The sequence below is a fragment of the Meles meles genome, chromosome 16, assembly GCF_922984935.1.
Source record: "Meles meles chromosome 16, mMelMel3.1 paternal haplotype, whole genome shotgun sequence".
In the NCBI taxonomy this organism is placed as follows: domain Eukaryota; kingdom Metazoa; phylum Chordata; class Mammalia; order Carnivora; family Mustelidae; genus Meles; species Meles meles.
Genome location: NC_060081.1, coordinates 78,875,210 through 78,893,431, shown reverse-complemented (window position 1 = coordinate 78,893,431; position 18,222 = coordinate 78,875,210). Strand labels below are relative to the sequence as shown.

General features: G+C 53.0%; 1 protein-coding gene across 1 annotated transcript in view; it reads right to left on the bottom strand.

Annotated features, from left to right (window-relative positions):
- The window catches only part of LOC123926443 (guanine nucleotide-binding protein G(s) subunit alpha isoforms XLas-like), a 53,965-nt gene that overhangs the window by 14,848 nt on the left and 20,895 nt on the right, over window positions 1–18,222 (bottom strand).

Below are 18,222 nucleotides of genomic sequence, written 5' to 3'. Positions count from 1 at the left end.
AATAGAGCATTGGCGGGTGAAACGCACACAACGGAGGCAACCACAGAATTCACTGTTTGTCGGAGGTTTCATGGTTAAAACACCCAGGATTCACAACAATGCCCAGACACCGCAGTCTCCTTCAGCTCACGGACTGACGCAGCATTTCCCTCCCGCAAATTCTCACAATGCAGCTTCTTTCCGGGTAGCTTTCTCTCCCCTTGGGCTACTCAAAAATCAACCCTGACCCGCAAGGTTACGTGTGTCCTCTTTTCCCGCAAAGGGTATTTTCCTAAAGATAAATTCTCTCTGGATACAACCACCATGTTGCGGGGGGGGGGGGGGGGGTGGGAGCCCATCAATTGTATGTCATCTTCTCGAAAAACACATTTTAATATCAAATGTAATGCTTGAGAACAATCATAATCACATGTAGGAACAACTGTAAAAAGTATTAAAAGGACACGACTTTAATCAGGAGGGAAAATATTCCTGGGAGCTACTGAATTTTCAAATTCCTCAAGCCCTTCTCAAAGTAAGAAGGAACACACGCCTCCATTTTAAATCACCTTTCATTTGTAAACATATATTTTATGGAAAAATCACATTTCCAACCAGCTAGAAGGAGGACTGCTATTTTTTCTTATTCTTTTTTGTAAATGTACACTCACTCCAACAAATATTCTTTGTGTGAAAAATTTTTTGCCCTCCTCCCACACAAACCTGTTTGGGTTTTTTTTTTTTTACCCTTCCCCCCCCCACTTTTAATTTTATTAATTGCTTTTGTTTTTACTGCCCAGAGAGCAAAGCATTCCTCCTTCTCTTGCCTTTTCACAAGGCTGTAATCAATATCTGTAAAAGTTAAAATTAGTTTCCACAGAAACATTGATTTCAAAGCAAACACTGTATCTTAATGCGCCCAACTCTGATAAGTTAAAATATTAAAGGCACTTTTCAGAGACTGCGCGCGGAGAAGACACGACAGTAATCAGAATCTCCACATTCTTTCGTCAGAAGTGTTGAGATGTCTCACACCTCTCCCAGACACAAACAGATCTGTGCCTCAGTTTCCACATTTGTGAAATTAGAGCACTGGGCTGAAAAACTACTGCAAGATCTTTTGTGGCGCTGTAATTTACTCAATTTTGTGTCATTAAATTCAGATGTAGTTATAAAGAGGATTTGGGGTATCATTAGGTTTCCTCTTGGGGGGGGGCATTATTTAGTGAGAACCACCATTTAAAAATGCAGAAATCTGTGGCACTGAGTGGGGCTTCAGACCCTCATGCCAGAGGCTATCAATAAATCATGATAAAATGTAGCCATAGAGAGGAGGACACCTGGGGAAAATGAGCCCATAGGGATGCAAGGTGTGTTCAGAGTAACAGTCTCAATTAAATAGAGACTTTGTGATCACTGAGCAAAGGTGTGAGAAATTTAAGGCACCCTTAGTATCACATTTGCTTCAAATTAGTATTCAGGTAGCAAGATGGCATTCCTAGGAAAGATTCTAGACTTTTCCAGGCTTATACTTTGAAATCAAGTTAAATGCATATTAATAATTCACATAGCATAATTCCACCTTTACAAGTTTTAGGCAAGACTTCAACATATCTATCATTTAATTACTGAAATTGCAAATGCATAAACACCAGACTTATTTCCACTTAATTAATAATATTCTGCTTTACATAAATCTGGACCCAGGAGAACAAAGAGGTGACCCATCCAAAAAAAGCAAACCAAACACCACCACAAAGAAAATTCAGCCTTTTACATTTTTATTCTTTATAATGAAGCTGTTTTGTTGAAATGTGACCATGAACTAGGTTTTAACCTAGCAAATTCACAAATTAACTCAGCCAAATTACTGAGGAAGTGGAAAACTTCCACACTAATTAATGCTTGTGTAATTCTTCTGGTCATTTCAACAATTTCTTTTATGCTTATGTTTTATCCCTCCACCCCCCCTTAAGAAAAAAGGAGGAAAGGCCATCTCCTTATAGTTAACAATTCCCCCCCACCCCGCTTTTTTTTTTTTTTTTGGCCAAAGAGGAAAAACCGCAATCAAGAGAAAACCCAAAACCAAACAACCAAATGTCACTTGACAAACAACTAATTAACGTCTTTTCATCTCCTTCCACCTGGAAAAAGTCTTCTCCTTAAAGCGCTCAACGCCCCCTCCCACCTTGAAAAGGACATTAAACAAAACAAAACAAAAAAAAACCACGCCATTTCCAGACCAAGAAGCCATTTACAGACAAATGTCATTTTCCAGTTCTGATTTGTGAATGTCTTTTTTTTTTCTTTCACAAAGCACTCTCAATGTGGCCGACTAACAGGAAAATGTGTGTGTGTGTGTGTGTGTGTGTGTGTGTGTTAATGGTTTGGTGGTGGGGTGTGTGTGTGTTGGGGGGGGTGCTACAATTAATTCTCTCTGCTTTTCAAAAAGCCTGCATGTCTGGAAGGGGATAAAAAGGTCATACTGTAAAAATGACGTGTCATTTGGCTTCACTGGGCACTTAGCGTACTAACTCCATTTTTTTTTTTGGTGGTGGTGGTGGTGGGGGTGTCTTATTTTATTTGATTCTCCTTGTCTTCCTTCCACGGCCCGACCCGGCCCGGGACACGTCTGCTCCGCGCACACAGTGTGTCCTGCCCGAAACGCACCGAGTCGCGCCCAGCGGCGGCCGCGCTCCCTCCTCCCCGCCCCCCCCCCACTCCGGCGCCACGACTCGCCCGCGCCCCCTCCCCCTCACTGCACCACCTTTACCACTCCGATCCCTTCCGAGGGGCTGATGTCACCCGCCCCCCCCTCCACTCTCCTCGGCCACTTCCCCCGCCAAAGCCTCCCCTTGGCGAGGTCCCCTTGGCCACAGCGGCGCCCCCCCCGCGTCACCCCCTCTTCTCTGGACCCTCTTTCTTCTCCCTCTCCCAACAAATCACACACCCCACGGAGGCGGGTCCCCCTCCCTCTGCCCGCCACCCCATTTCCTGTCCCCGAAACCCTCTTTTTGTCGCAGTCTCCCGAGCCCTGTGGGGCTCCCCCTCCCCCTCCCCAACATGCACCCAAACCCCTGGCGTCGTGTAGGCCTCGCGGAAAACAGAGAGAGGAAAAAAGAGCGAAGGGGAGGGCGAGAGAGAGAGAGAGAGACAGAGAACGGGCGGACCAGGGGAGGGGGCCCCGCGCCCGCGCCGCCGCGGCCCCCCGCCCCATTTTGAGCCCCCGCCCGGCCGAATCTGCGCCCCGGGGTCCCCCTTCCGGCCTCGCCCCCCAGAGACAGAGCCCGCGAGCGGGCGGCGGGCTCGGGAGCGCGCGCCCGGGGCGGGGGGCGGGCTCGGCGCGCGCGGCCTGCGGGGCGCCCCGAGGGGCCCCCGAGCCGGGCCGGGGCCGGCGCCCCCCGCCCCGCCCTTACCCAGCAGCAGCAGGCGGTGCGTGGCCCGGTAGACCTGCTTGTCCTTCTGCAGCTGCTTCTCGATCTTTTTGTTGGCCTCACGCTGCGCCTTCTCCTCGTTGCGCTGGTCCTCGGTCTTACTGTTTCCGAGGCAGCCCATGGCGGCGGCGGCGGGGCGCGGGGCGCGGCCGGGCTGCGGCGGCGGCGGGGCCGGGCGCGGGCGGCCTCACGCGGGCCGGGAGGGCCGGGGCAGCGCCGGGCGGGCGGGCCGGGCGCGGGCTCGGCTCCTCGGGGAGGAGCGCGCGGGGCGGACTGCGGGCCGCGGGGCGCGCGGGGAAGGGAGGTTGGCGGTCGGACCGAGGGGAGCGCGGAGCTCCCCGCCCCTCGAGCCGAGGCCGAGGGGGCTGATGGCCGCCGCCGGGCCGAGGCGGACCAGAGCAGGAGCTGCGGGAGCTGCTGCCGCCGCTGCCGCCGCCGCCGCTCTTATTGCCTCGGCCCGGGCCCGCCGCCGCCCCGACCCAAAGCTTTGCAGCGGGCGGGGGGAGGCGGGGGGAGGAGGAGGAGGCGGCGGCGGCGAGGGGGGGTGGAAGGAGGAGGAGGAGGAGGAGGAGGGATGAGGAGCAGCCGCGGCAGCGGCCGCGGCGGCGGGGAGGGCGGGAGCTGGCGGAGGGAGGCGCCCCCCCCCCCCGGGTGCCCGGGAAGGTAGGGGGGGGTCCCTCCGCCCGCGCCCGGCCCGGGACGGGACGGGACGGGGAGCCGCCCCCTCGCCCCCCTGACTCGGGCCCCATTCGGGCCCGGCCGCGGGGGGAGAGGGGGCGGCCCCGAGCCAGTGACGACCCCTCGCACGACGCCAACGCTCCACCCCCCGGGCCGCGTAGCCCTGCGGCCCCCGAGGCCGAGCGCCCCCCCTCCCCTCCCGCGGGCGCCGCCGAGGGGCCGGGGTGGGCGGAAGGGGAGGGAGCGCGAGCCCGAGCCCGGACTTCGGAAAATTTTCGAAAAGAAGAGAGAGAGACACAGAGAGCCAGAGAGCAGGGAGAGTGTGGAAAAAGCGAGGCGAGCACGAACCAAAGGACAGAGCAACCGAAAAGGAAAATGTGTCCAAACACACACACAAATACTTAATAAAAATCCACACTACACAGCGATGGTGGTGTCTGGTGGTGGTGGCGGTGGCGGGGGGCGGGGGGCAGGGGGCGGACTAGATGAGCCGCTCGTCGCGCCCCCGGCGCCGGGCGCCATGGCCCGAGCCGAAGGCACCGCTGGCCCCGGAGCGCCCGCGGCCCCTGCGCTTGGCACGGCCGCCCAAGTAGGAGAAGAAGGCGCAGCCCAGGAACACTCGGAAGCAGCAGGTCGCCCCGAACACGAAGCCGCAGCCGCGGCCCTGCTCCGTGCGCTTCTGCAGCAGGAAGTTGAGCACCCACGAGGGGCTGCGCACCGAGAAGACCAGGAAGACCACGAGCGGCAGGTGGGCGCTCAGCGCGCCAGCCTTCAGCGGTCCGGGCCGCCACACGACGCCCCCCACGCGCGGCGCCGTGTAGTAGGCGTCGTCCTCGTCGCCCGAGTCTGTGTCCCACGCGGCCCAGGCCCTACTCGTGCCCCCGCCGCCGGCGCCCTCGCCGCCCCCGCCGGCGCCCTCCGCGGCGCCCTCGTCGTCGTCGGCGGCGGCGGCAGCGGCGGCGGCCTCCGGGCCTCGGGCCTCCTCCCGGGCTTCGGGCGCCTTCTTCTTCTTCTTCTGCATCTTCTCCAACTTCTTCCTCTCCTTCTCCTTCTTCTTCTCTTCTTTTCTTCTCTGCTCCAGCAGCTTCTTCTCCATCTTCCGCCGCTCCTTTTCGGTCAGGAACTTCTCGGGGGGCGCTTCCCGCGCCGTCTTCGGGGTCTTCTCGGCGTCCCCGCTCTTCCGCGGCGCGAGCGGCTCTCTCGGCTCGGCCAGCGCTGCAGCCGCCGCCGCAGCTTCGGCAGCCACCTCGGCCGCAGCCGCCGCCGTCTTCTTCTCGCTCTCCGCCGCTCGGGCTTTGATCTTCATGGCCATCTTCAGCATGGTGGCTCGGCCACTTCGGGGTGCCCGGCTCTCGCCTGGCCCGGGCGCCCTGCTTGCCCCCGGCCTCGGCCTGGCCGGACCCCGTGCGCCCCGTGTCGGGGGGAGTCGGCTGCGATCCCCGCTGCGCTGCCCCGGGGCCGCGGAGCGCGGCTGCCCGGGCTTCGGGCTGCTGGGCTGGCTGCCTAAGAGTTAGCGCCAAAAAAGGATGAGCAAACGAAAAAAGGGGTGAGAACAAACCAAAAAGCACCCAACAACAGCGATAAACCAAAAAGCACCGAGAAATGTCAAACAACTCAAAAAAGAAAAGTGCAGAGGCGCGATGGCACGAGTTTGCTGTTACCCTCAGGCGCTCCTCGGTTTGGCTCTTGGGTACGCCAATGGAGAGGAGAAAAGAGAAAAGAGAGAATTGGGGGGTGCCCGGGAGGCGCGGGGCAGGGCGGCAGCGCCGGGGCGCCCCTGCCCTGTCCCGGCCCCGGTGGCTCTTGCCCGCGCCGGGCGACTCGCACTTCCGCGGGAGGCCACGGTGCACCCGGACTTACATGTGAGTGAGGTGCACTCACACGCAAGGCAGTGCCTGCCTGCCTGCCGGCTGCCCGCCGCCGCCGCCGCCGCCGCCGCCGCCGCCGCCCCGCGCCGGGACAGGGGTTCGCTCCCGCCGGCGCCGCAGCCCCGCGCCGGAGAGCCAGCGAGCGAGCGAGCGAGCGCCGCGCCGGGCCAGCCACCTGACGCAGCCCGCTCCGCGGTGCCGACGCGACTGAGTGTCCCCGCCGAAGACGGCGCTCCTAAGCAGCCCGATGACGCCCCAGCCTCTTCAGAGGACGGACCCACAGCGGCGGCCCCTATAAACCGAAGGGGAAGCCGAAAAATCGGCCCGCCGGGGACGCGCCCAAACGGGCCGCCGCGCACGCAGGGGGTGCGGGCCATTGTGCGGGTGGCGCGGGAGTGGGTAGGGGGCGCGGGGGGCGCGGCGGCGCGGGGCGCGGGGCCGCCCAAGGCGGTGGGCGCCGGACCCCGCCTCCCAGACCTGCCTCCCAATTTTCGGTGAGTGGTGTAGCCCTGGGCGGCGTGCAAAGTGTGCGACGGCGGCGCTTTTCCCCCGCCGCGCGCTCCTTACCTCCAGTTTCCCGGGTAGCGCACGCGGGGCCCGCGCCCACCCCCCCCTTCCCCGGCGGCGCGTGCCCGTGGAGGTAGGTGTCGGCAAGACAGATTAATCGCGGCGCCTGCGAAGGGGCTCGGAGCTTGCGGCGAGAGGCGCTACGCGAGCGCAAAGCCAGCAGCTGCCGCGAGGAGCAGGAGGCGGGCGGCGCGCGGGCGACGCGAGAGCCCGGCGGCGGCGGCCCAGGCTGTGGACTCGGGGCCCGCCGCGTCTTCCCAGGCGGGAGAGGTGGCCCGTCCGGGTGTCCTGGTTCTCCGTGGCCCGGCCTGGGCCCCGCGGAGGCCTCTGGAACAGACGGAAAAGTAGTTTATTGAACATGCGGTTTGTCCGAGAGTTGTTAAAAAACAAAACCAAACTCTGAAGGGGCCCCACACTGGGACGTGGAAGAGGGCACTGGGCGGAGGGCAGTGATGCCAACCTTCTCAAACTCCGCCGGGGCTCACTTCTCTAGGACCCCAGAGGAGTCCCGTGCTGCCACCCGGGCATCTGCCTGCGTGTAGTTCATTCATTCATTCATTCACTACACGTGGTCCCTGCGGTCCACCTTGTGCCCAGGTGAGTCCCTGCCGTAGCCCTGGTGATCAGGCTAAGACATGGCGACTGCCTTTGGTGGGTGAACCCAGGTGATCAAACTCTCTCCCACCTTTGACCTCATCTGACTTCTTCCCAGTCCCTCACACTTCCGAGCCTCAGGGAAGAGAGAGGAAGGAAGCCTCCTTGGAAATAGAAACACACCTGTCACACCTGGGGGTATGAGGCGCTGGATACTTCCAGAGGCCTGGAGCAAACTCATACAGTTCTGAGTTTTCTTTGAAAACAGACACTGGTAACCATTCAACAGAACGACCGGCGTCCCCTTTCCCCAAAGTAAGGATCGCTGTGACAGATGGAGATATCACATACTATTTTTCTTGGCCCCATCGGGTACACCTCTAACCCTGTTCTACAAGGCCTCTTTTTTATGGATCTGAAAGACAACAGAGGGCAATTCAAAGTCACGAAAGAACACTGGTAATGAAGAACAGGAAGCAGAAGCCGCGGGCCAGACCGTCACAACCTGCAGCTTCTGCCTCGCCCAGGGCCTCCAACATTCTCCGGCGCTGGCCCGTCGCTGCACAAACCTAGCCAGGCCTTTATCACACTCCGGATTCTGGCCTCTCTTCCACACAGAAATACACCTTCCTTTGAAAAGAGCTCAAAAGAACTACTGTTCCAGGTTGACACTTTTTACCCTACCCAGAGCGGATAAAAATAGTGAGCTCCCTGACCCAAAGGGGGCCCGGGCCGTAAGCCACCTCGGCAGCGTGGCCCTCGGAGCAAGGATTCCGTGACCGGCTCTTTGCACAGATCATGACTCACAATCGCTCACCCACTAGATTAGAAACTAGTTGAAGACAAGGCCCCAGTTTTAGATATTTCTATATTAAATAAAAACTTCTCCGTTGAATCTGATTCACTGATTGTCGTTCTCAAAAATTGGCGAAGACTTATAAGGAGGGGGGACAGGCCAGAAATTTCTGTTAAGCTCCATTTGTTCAAAAGCATCTTCCTTCCTGCTTCTAATGTGGCAAAACACAAACACACTGTATTTAAGAGGAACACGGTAAATAGTAACCAGTACCACCTCGATACTTCTGTCTGTAGCTACACATTACTGCCGTGGATATAATGGCCCCTCTCCTTATTGGGAAATCCTCGAGGTGGGTTACCATCCCCTCCCCCCTTTGGATAAACATCACACCTGAACTTTGAAAGGGGCGAAGCTGTCCCATGTCACAGAGACACATATTCCAGGCAAGGCACAATCAGGACTATTGTCCCGGAAATGTATTGAGCAAGGTCAGACTTGAGTCGTTCCAGCTTCTAACCTAGCAGGCCACCCTCCAGAGGATCTCACTTGTCTCCGTATGGCTTTCACCTATATGTCGTGATGACCACTGACGGACAAATAAAGCATTTACTTTGTAAATAATGACAGCAGGTGGAACCAAGGGTTTACAGGTAAGCAGATGACACCAAGCACTCTGGAACACAAGCTCGTTTGTGGTCTGTTGGGCTTTCTGTTTTCACCCGACACAAACTGAAAGACGAGATTTTACTTAATTGGCGTGGTGAGCCGACACTGTCTAGAGTTTTCGGTCTAGCATTTGACCTGCCCAGGCCTTAAAAGTTTTAATTTTTAAAAAAGGCTTTCACATTTGGAGGCCACCATGCGTGACCTTTTCATTATGAATCAGTAATTTATTCTAATAGATCGCTGCCGTTTTAAGTACCTGGCTTTCGCTCTGAAAGTACAGAAATCCATTAACATAATTCTTGGAACAGTTCAACTAGAGTTTTCTAATGGAAGGGGCCTCTCGTTTGGCTCAGGGAGAGATGTAAGTCGTGGAAACTTCAGGCTCCAGAAGGGGGCAGAGGGCCAGAATGTCCTGGGTATAAAATGTCTAGGGAGGGCACAAGTCCCTGGCTCAGGTGACCTGCTTCCTGCCAAAGCCAGCAAGTTGGGATAACACACCCTTAACCTAAAACACTAGGTCCCCTAATGATACAACCTGGCTAAAAACAGATGGTGTCACACACACTACGCAGAGGGATGGCCTCGCAACAGGTCTTTCCAACACGACATTTTACGACAATGAGTCCACATGTCCGGGTTTGAATTGTGGACTCATTGTCCATCATCCACATATTTGTGGATGGATGTGTCCCTCGGCTGTTTTGCATCTTCCTGTCTCAGTAAGAATGCCTTGTCTGCCTTCAGAAGCAACAGACTTGCTACAGCTTGGAATCTTGAAAACATTGTTACACTTAATGATGTCATTTGGTTTTTGGACAAGGGTGTTCTTCTTGGCCTTTTGTCTGCTGGGGTCATGGAAAGAGCCCAGAGAAAATATAATCATATTTTAATAGCCTAGGAAATAATAAATTGGTTTCCACTGACACAGAAACCCCAGCTATAAGATTTTAACAATATTTAGTGCTTCCATGGTGTTTTCAAAGCACATTCTGCACTTTAAGTAGAATGACCAAAATTGTGGCCAAAGAACGTGACCTGAAACCAGTGCTATACAGACTACGAGACCAAGAATTAACACCCAGTACATCCCTGGTAAAGAGATCCTATTACTTAGGACCATAAAGTTCTTAAAATCTAACATAGTGATTACCTGGGACATTTTTTTTTTTGGTCCTATTCTCTAGTTAGTAACTTTAATCACAAAGTACTTCTAAATTTACATTCTAAACTAAACACAATGTTCAAGTTAGGAAACCTTCATTTCAGATCTGAAGTCAAAGAATTAACTACATGCCATATGAAATTTCCCTATTTAATTGCCATCAACTAATTTCAAAACAGTTTGTTTCAAATTCAAAGCACAGCTGATCCAAATGGAATGTGGGAGCACCTTGGCCCATGGGTTTGGACCCAACTTCTCGGGCCAGTGCTGTGGGGTCCCATTCAAGCATCCACTTGAAACAAGGGTGCACAATGTGGAGGCAACCGGGACTTGTTGCCCCTTTACTGATCTTTCTTGAGTCTGATGAGTGAACACCATGTAAGAGGGAAGCTTTCCGATGTCTGTGGATGCCCGGGTTCCAGGGCCCTGCGTGCCTTCCCTTCCTTACCACAACCCCAAGAGCCCCAGAGCAGGTAGGAGTAGACTTTTAACAAAGCCACCATCTACCTTAAAAGGGGGAAACAATAAAAAAGAGACTATGTGCTTGACTCCGTTCCCTTTAAAACTTAAACCTAAACAATACGATACACATGTCAGCCTTGACTTGAGACTCTCGATGGACAAACACTTTGGATTAGGGGCACAATGACATCAAACATAGACCCACGGACCCACTTATTGGAGATCATAATTGGGTTTGAAGAAAAAAACGCTATACAAGTGTCACGGGTCTATAGCAGGAAGATTAACTCTTATTAACGTAAAATATTTTTAACTCCTTTTGTGGGAAAAATGTTTCATGAGGGCTAAGGTAATAGCAAAACCTCTTGTTTAGAACTTCTAAGTTGGCCTTGAGGACGGAAACTCACCCAGGATGGGGAATGGTGGAGGGAGGGCCAGCTAACCTCTATTTTCATTTAGAGGGTGCCTTATTTAAATGACATTTTGATCCGACATCTTACTAAAAGAGTAACAACAGGGGAAAAAAATAAAACCCAAGTTGGCGCAATCAACAGAATGCTGAAGTCCTAATAAGACCTCCTCAGATTAATTGCTCTGATTTGAAAGATTTTAGTTTTTTTTCCCCCGTTGCATTCAATTCTTCAAATTCAGCCCCCTATAATTAAGAGTTTAGAGAGTTCAACGCTCTGGATTAATCAGGCAATAAATTTCCTTTCACTAAATGCTGCTGTGTACACACATACACACATGAGACAGCTTCTAGATACGAGTTCCACGTCCTGGGTCTTACTTTATTTACCCACTAACTCGATGTGGGTGGTCATTTTCAAATAGCCTTTCGGTTAGTTACTAGCCCGTCTCCCATTCCCCAGATTCCGGCCGGGCTGGGGTGTCTGTCCTCTGCCTTCCCAGCTGGAGCCCCCTCCCTAGTCCCATTTCTATCGGCTGTTGGTAAACCCTGAGGGAAGCAACCCATGTGACATAATTCGTCACATGCCTACTTCATCTAGACATGGATCTACCTTTTCATCTTTTTGTGTTTGCCCACACACGTTTAGACCGAAATAGAAAAACGTGTAATTACAGTGGGGCTCTACCTATTTCCCTGGGTCCTTATCTTTAGGGGGAACAAACCATCGGAGGCACAAAGAGCGTGGCCCCCAGATGGGGAAGGCAGCCTCCCGCTTTCCACTGAGGTTCCGCAGAAGTCTGAGCTCTCCTGGTTGTCCTGTCCCCCTGCCCTAAAAGCTCCATTGAGCCACCATTTGATGAAATTCAGGGTTTCCTGGGAGCCATAAGGCTGCACTCCCCCCACTCTCCTGCCCTCAGGTGGCAGGGTCAGCAGCGGGCATGACCCTGGCCAGCCGGTCAGGAACCCCACTCGACAGCAGCAGAACCCCACTGGTGCTGTGGCTTCTTCCTGAGGTCTCTGCAGACCTCTAGAAGTTAGGAGGAGAAAATCATTCAGCCCAAGCATCAAGCATTTTGCCACCAGTCTGGGGATCAGATGAAAAGGAGATGTTTCCATGAGCTCCAGGCCTCAGCCCTAGCCACAGCCGCGTCTTGGGGTCTCTGCACGCTGCCCAGGACTGGGAAAGCTGCTTCTGCCGCTTTCTTGAACATTCCTGCCTCTCAGTTGCCTTAGCCTCTACTACCTTCTCAGATTACGGCTCCTTTTGTGTTAATTACACTGAAAAAATGGAAAGAATGTCGCTGACTTTACAAAGAACACAAAGCAGGGTTGCCTTAAAGCCTAAATATAGCCAGTTTCTTTCAGAAGGCAGACAACTCAGCTTTCAAACGATCCGATCCGCACTATGTGGCTTAATTGTCGATGGCCAATTCATTTACTAAGACCCACGTGACAGAAGGGCCCAGTGACTGAGAGGACAAATTAAAAATGTACGTTGCTTTTGGGGGCCCTTTACCTACAGTGAGAAGATCTGATTAATGATGAGCCCCCCCCACCCCATCCTAGCACTTATTTGTAAATCATGACCCGCTGGCCACAGCAGGCTCACGTAGTGACCAAGGGGACAGGGCAGAAACCGAAGCCGCAGAAAGCAGTACCTGTACTATGTAGGTAAAGACACACATGAAATGCAAGCCCAACTTCTCCCTCTCCCGGGGAAGGCTGTGGCTGCCCTCCACGATGGGAGAAGCCAGCTCTGAGAGAGACAGCGCCGGGAAGGACGAGCAACTCCGGCAAGCCAGACAAACAAACTATGGATGGCAACACCCCTCCTTCTCCGAAATCCTCTAAGGGTTCATAGGTGAACGGTAGCAGCTTGGAATGATTTATTTTTCTAAGGAACATTAAATACCGAATTGCTCATGCTGAAATCATACCACAGCTGTGACCCGTAGGGCTGAATTTTGGACACCGGCTCGAGTGACAGGTGGACTAGATGTATGCCCAGCTTGGCTGAAGTTGTGATGCTCCGCTCAAATTCCACTCCCCCTCACCCCCTCCCCCTGCCCAATTAATGCGTGGGGACTCTGGAGTGGGCCAGGAAAGCAAAGCATGTTTTGCCACAGGCACAGAAGACCATGTGTGCTCGGCTGTCAGCAAAACAGCAGCCCCGGGGGAGAATGGAGGCATTGCTCCCTGAACGTAAAAGGAGAAAATCCAGACAGACCCTGGAAGGTGGGGGGAAAGACAAAGGTGGGAGCAGAGACAACGGATCGGGACCAAACCCTTCCAGGTTTTAAAGCAAACAGGTCTGTCCTATAATCACCTCTTGGAGGATTTTAGCAATTGAAGCGAGCCCAGGATTCTAGGAAATGTGTCACCAAAATTGGTATTATTAGACGAAATGGCACAAAGCTAGAAAGGCAGCCTAATCTTTAACATACTAATTATAGCTGTTTTTATCCCAGGGTTGCAGTGACCTAACACCAAGATGGAAGATCTCGAGAAGACTAGCCCTTCCCATAGATATAAGACGTGAAGACCTTAGGGGTGGGCGTCATGGGGCAATGGCTCCACTGGGTCCCTTAGTCCTCTCTGCGGGGAGAAATCAGCAGTGACCCATGAAGGCCGCTGATTACCGCGGGAACTTGGAATCAGTGAAAGAAGTCAAGTGAGAAGCCAAGACCAATCCTTGGGAGTTCTGGGGGCAACGTCAGCAGGCTGGGAAGAGGGCAACTCTGAAATGTCAGTCTGGCCTGGGAAACTGGATGATGCCCACAGGGTGTCCTGGTCTACAGAGAGAAGGAAAAAGGCTAGGCTGTGTCTTGTCAAGCCAAGATGGATCCTACACAAGGCGTTCCTTGGTCGGTCCCACTGACTGCCAAGGCCCTGGGTCCCTATCTTCTGGCAAGAATGGTGGCAGCCAGCTGATGGGTGCAGGGCCAGCTCCAGAGGCTGCCACATCTCCCACTCTGGAGACTGGTTCCAGAAAGTTCCAGTAAGTGCTTCTCAGTCAGATGAAGGCGTCAACCAATTTAAAGCTGTGTTAGAAACATTTTTTGCTTTTTATTCTTAAAAGGTAATCTCTGCCTTCTGAGTTCCAGGATTTCTTTAATAATTGGATCCCTAGAGCTGCTTCCAAAGCACAGCTATGAAAGAACTTTCAAAGGAAGTTGATACAAAACTTAGTTGGGACCCAAAGACACCAGATCTACAAGTTAAATGGGGTACTCCACTTACTTCTGCCATTAAAAGCATCCCCAAGTCTAGAAAAACCTAACTGACCCCAAATTCCTATCATGTTGTTATCAACCCAGGCCTCAGGGGGGCGCCCCAGAGCAGGGTAATTTAAAATCACGCTCAGCCTTTTAAAAAAGTGAGTTTCTTAGATGGCTTTCTTTTAATTAAGTCAGTGAGTACTGGAAATATATCATCTCAATGAGCTGCTACGAGTTGGCTGGATGCAAAATGTGAAAAAAAAAAACAAAACAACCAACTGTTGACTAACTAGCGTGATCCCCAAGGACACTTAACGCTTCTTCAATATAAAATACCTTGATATTTCATTTTCCTTGCACATTTTTAAAAGTGGTAAACAAATGTGTCTTCCTGAACCTGGCTTAGCTATGTATCTGCCAGATCTACTGCGGTTACAGAGGGCAGAGAGGGGGAATCTGGAAAGAGGAGGAGGAGGACAGGCCTGGAACTGAAGGAAGGAATTCTGCAACGAACACCTAGTTTCTAAAATGGACGCCGAAGGCAGGAGATTCAGGGAGAAAAATATACACGTCCTTTCTACAACGTGCAAAGCAAAACAGCATGTCTCGCCAATGAAAAATTTTTTAAAAGCTCCTCGCGGCACGCAGACCCCAGGGAAACAAATGAAAAAAATCACTCTAATTTATCGTAATGGAACCCTTGCTTAACCTTCCTCCCGATACCTGGTAATTCTGTGAAATCACCCAGCTGTCACTCTCTTCCTTTTAGAAACGTGACATTGATTTGTCTGGCAAAGACCCACTATTAGAATTCTGAGGTCTGCCTGATGGAGGTACTAATAAAATCTAAGTCATCAATTCTTGACCTTTCTCTCCGGAAATTCTCAGTATGGGGTAAATCGCTGAAAACACATGTCCAAGGTTCCGTAACTGTAACATAAAAATAAAGGATCAAGGTTGGGCGGGTTCAGAGGTCTGAGCACTTCTAGGCTCTGCCCTGCCTGCGCCCCAGAGGGGAGGGAAAGTAAGACTGGTCGGAGACAGCATCTGGGGGTAATATCAATGCTCTGCTTTGGGCTGAGCTGTTTGCAAACAAACATGAAATGCACAAGACTGGAGGGCAGGAGGGAGGTGTGCCAAGGGAGCCTGGACCTTTCTCCTGCCTCTCTTCCTCATCCCCTTCCTCTTCCACCTGCCTGGCTGCTGACTGCATGGAAAGAGCAGGAGAAATGTAGCCCGGAGAGTTGACATTGGCTACCCACATAGGAAAGAAAGAAAAAGAGAAAAGACTGATGAAGTAGTTCTAGTTTTGATGACTCTGAGATAAAAGGTGGCGGGGGGGGGGGTTAGTCAGCTTTTTCTGAGAACCTGAATCATGGACATTTTTTCTTTTTCTATAAAATCTCCAATTTCTCTTCCTTAGTTTTTACTGATGGGTCTGAGCTGGTCGTAACCTAAGACAGAACAAGGGCCAGTGGCTTTGGCTGCCTCTAAATTCTAAGATGGCTTCAGGCACCAGTCGAATCTTGACCCTGCTGATGATGTTGCCAAGAGAGCCAAGCCGTAAAGATGTCTCTTGGCACCGTTCTGCCTCCCTGCGCCTGCCTGTAGGCACCCGCTTGCTACTTCATCCCCACCGTCCCTCTGCAGACTTCCGGTGGCCACTGCAGAGAAAGCAAGAGACTCCAGCGTCTTGTTCATTGTCCTCCCTTCCTCTTCCCTCAGAGCACAGCCTGGCTCCTAGGTCTGTTCCCTCTGGTTCCAAAAAATAAGTTTATCTACGGCTTTTGGGCTGTGTTGGGGTGATGTCAGGGTAGGTGGCTGGATGAGCTGTTCTTCTGAAATATTCGGGCGAGCTGTCTCTCTGCAGACAAAACAACCGAATGCTTTTTCACGATTACATTTTGGACCAAATTGATGGGAGGCTTCGGTGGGAAGAAGACAAAAAACTCAAGTCAAGAAGGTCACCAGAACAGGAAATTTGTGGGCAATAAGCAGCAAGAGGAACAGCGGAAAGCATTACGTTTTTCTAGCAATGAAAATCTGAGTTTTCAGATGGTGTTCAATGACTCAAAATTTGCCAGAACAAAGCCATGGCAGAAAGAATGGATGTTTTCAAAGATTATATTGTTCTTATTTATTTGGTGATGTTGCTGCCCCAGACTGGCCTGAGCTCTCCTTTTTAGCACTGTATAAAATGTAAATGGTCTAAATTAAGAAGCCATCTCATCTTAACCAATATTAATTCTGACATGAAAAATGAGACCAATTCTCCAACAGGATTATGACCACTGCCGCCTGACAGTAACCGATAGCCTCACTGTGTTTCTCAAAGAACGGGGTATTTTCCCTTCTCCAAAGTGCCTATTTCTTTCAAAAAGGGGATGCAATCCTCATTCTGTCCTTATTCTGGCATTGGAAAGGCACTGTCTCCTAAGGTGGTCGGTCGAGCCTTGACCGCATCCTCCCTACACCCTCTGCCAGCTTCTGTATCTTATTTGTCTGGTTTTTTTGTTCCTCCGAACTGTAAAATCACTATAAAATAAAATACCCAAGTACCCCGAGTTTGTAAGTCAAGATGTTGTCCTCCCATGTTTCTCCCTGCAGAGGAACCGCCAGCTGCTAATATTATTTTCCAAGCCAAAAGGGAGGGGAAGGGGCTTAAGCCTATTTTCCTAATGTTTCCCCCTCAACCGGTTCACTGAGATCGGCACGATCGTGGAGCCCCCACCTCTGCAGCACGCAGAACTGCCGTGTATCTGGATAGAGCAAGAATCTGCATCTCGGCTTGGCTCAGACGGGGAGACTGCGGCGGTTCCGGGGAGCCGGGGAACGAGGCATCTCAGCCCAGCCTGCAGCCCCGACCGCAGCGCCCCCCCACCAGGATTCTACAGATGTGGCATTTTGCTCGTTAATCCCCTTGTTAAGTGCGAGAAATAAAGTGGTTTTACTCGTAAATGTCCATAATTCATCTACCACAAAGCCTTAAGTCCCTGCTGTTTCATTAGCCGCTGCCCGTTAATAATCAAAAATGAGAAGTGTCTCCCGCAGCATGCCGATTTAGTGAGGGGAAGAAGGAGCCCCAGAAAAATCACAAATTGTTCGGGGGAAGTTGCCGCAGAGAGTGCCTCCTTGGAGGGAAATAATGCCCATCGGTGTTTAATTCAAGGCCGCGGGGCGCTCGGCAGCGGCGGCGACATCACTTTTAACAGAGATGTTGTGTAATTCAGTTACACAAAAGCAGCCGAGATGAGCAGGTTCAAATCATGTCTCCTGCTCTGTGTAATTCCGTGCTGGAGGCTTTGGAAACAGCCGGCACTGTATGTTGCATGGCCTGAAAGAGCCCTAAAACAGAGCAGGGAGGTGAAAGGGAGCAGCAAATCACGCCCCCTCCCAGGTCTGGTTCTCCCTCCTCGGCTCCCTGCATCCCTGCGGACCCCACAGCTAACCTGGATGCCTCCTGCCCTCTCTGGCTTACGTTCCCGTTCACGGCAGCTAAGGCTCTCTTCAGCTGGGAGAGAGTCTAGTAGCCACTTTTACATTTCTCTCTAAACGCTGCCAGACCGGGGTCCCAGGGCCCCCGTCAGGGGTGGTACAAACACATCTCCCAGGCTTCCCGGGGGCCCGATGCCTAAGGTCAGGGCGGCGATCACAGACAAGCCCTGGAGGGTGGCAGGGGGACAAGGGGACGCTTTTCCCTATGCTTGCCCGAGCTGAATGAGGTCTACCAACATCTGCCTCTCTAACCCTCTTACCCCTCTAAAACATGGCCTCTGCTCATCAGAGCCTCGGTGCCCTGCTCTCCCTGCAGCTCCAATGCCCCTGGACGTCCATCTGGCTCAGGCACCTGACTTTAAGGGAAAAAACATCATTTTCAACAACGGGCTGTGTGATCACTCGAAACCCGGCTGCTGCTTTCAAAGCCGGTGGAGCAGAACACAGGCTGGCCTCCTCCTCGGGGTTAAAGTCCCCGCTCACCCCCACACCAGGGAAGGGAGAGGCTGACACCCAGCAGCTTGCTGACTTCTGTCCTGTGGGCCCTTCCTTGTCACAGTGCACCCCTGCGACAAACAGCGAGGCGTGCCAGACCAAGCTGGGGCCGGGACCCCGGGCTGCTGTGGGGCGGGGCGGGCGGGCAGGGGGGCCTCGCTCCCCCTCCCCGAGTATCCATCACCCTGGTGACGGGAGCGTTGCAGCTCGCGTCTCCTCCAGAGGTCCCTTCCCTTCCCCCGCCACAAGCCTCCTCTGTAAAAACCAAAAAACATCTTGTTCTTTCATCATAATTAAAGTGCTGTCAGGGAAAATGGCATGGCTGATTTTTGCTGCAGTCGAAATGACCCTCTCGTTCCTCTTCTCTCATTTGCTAAAGTGGTCCTTTCTCTG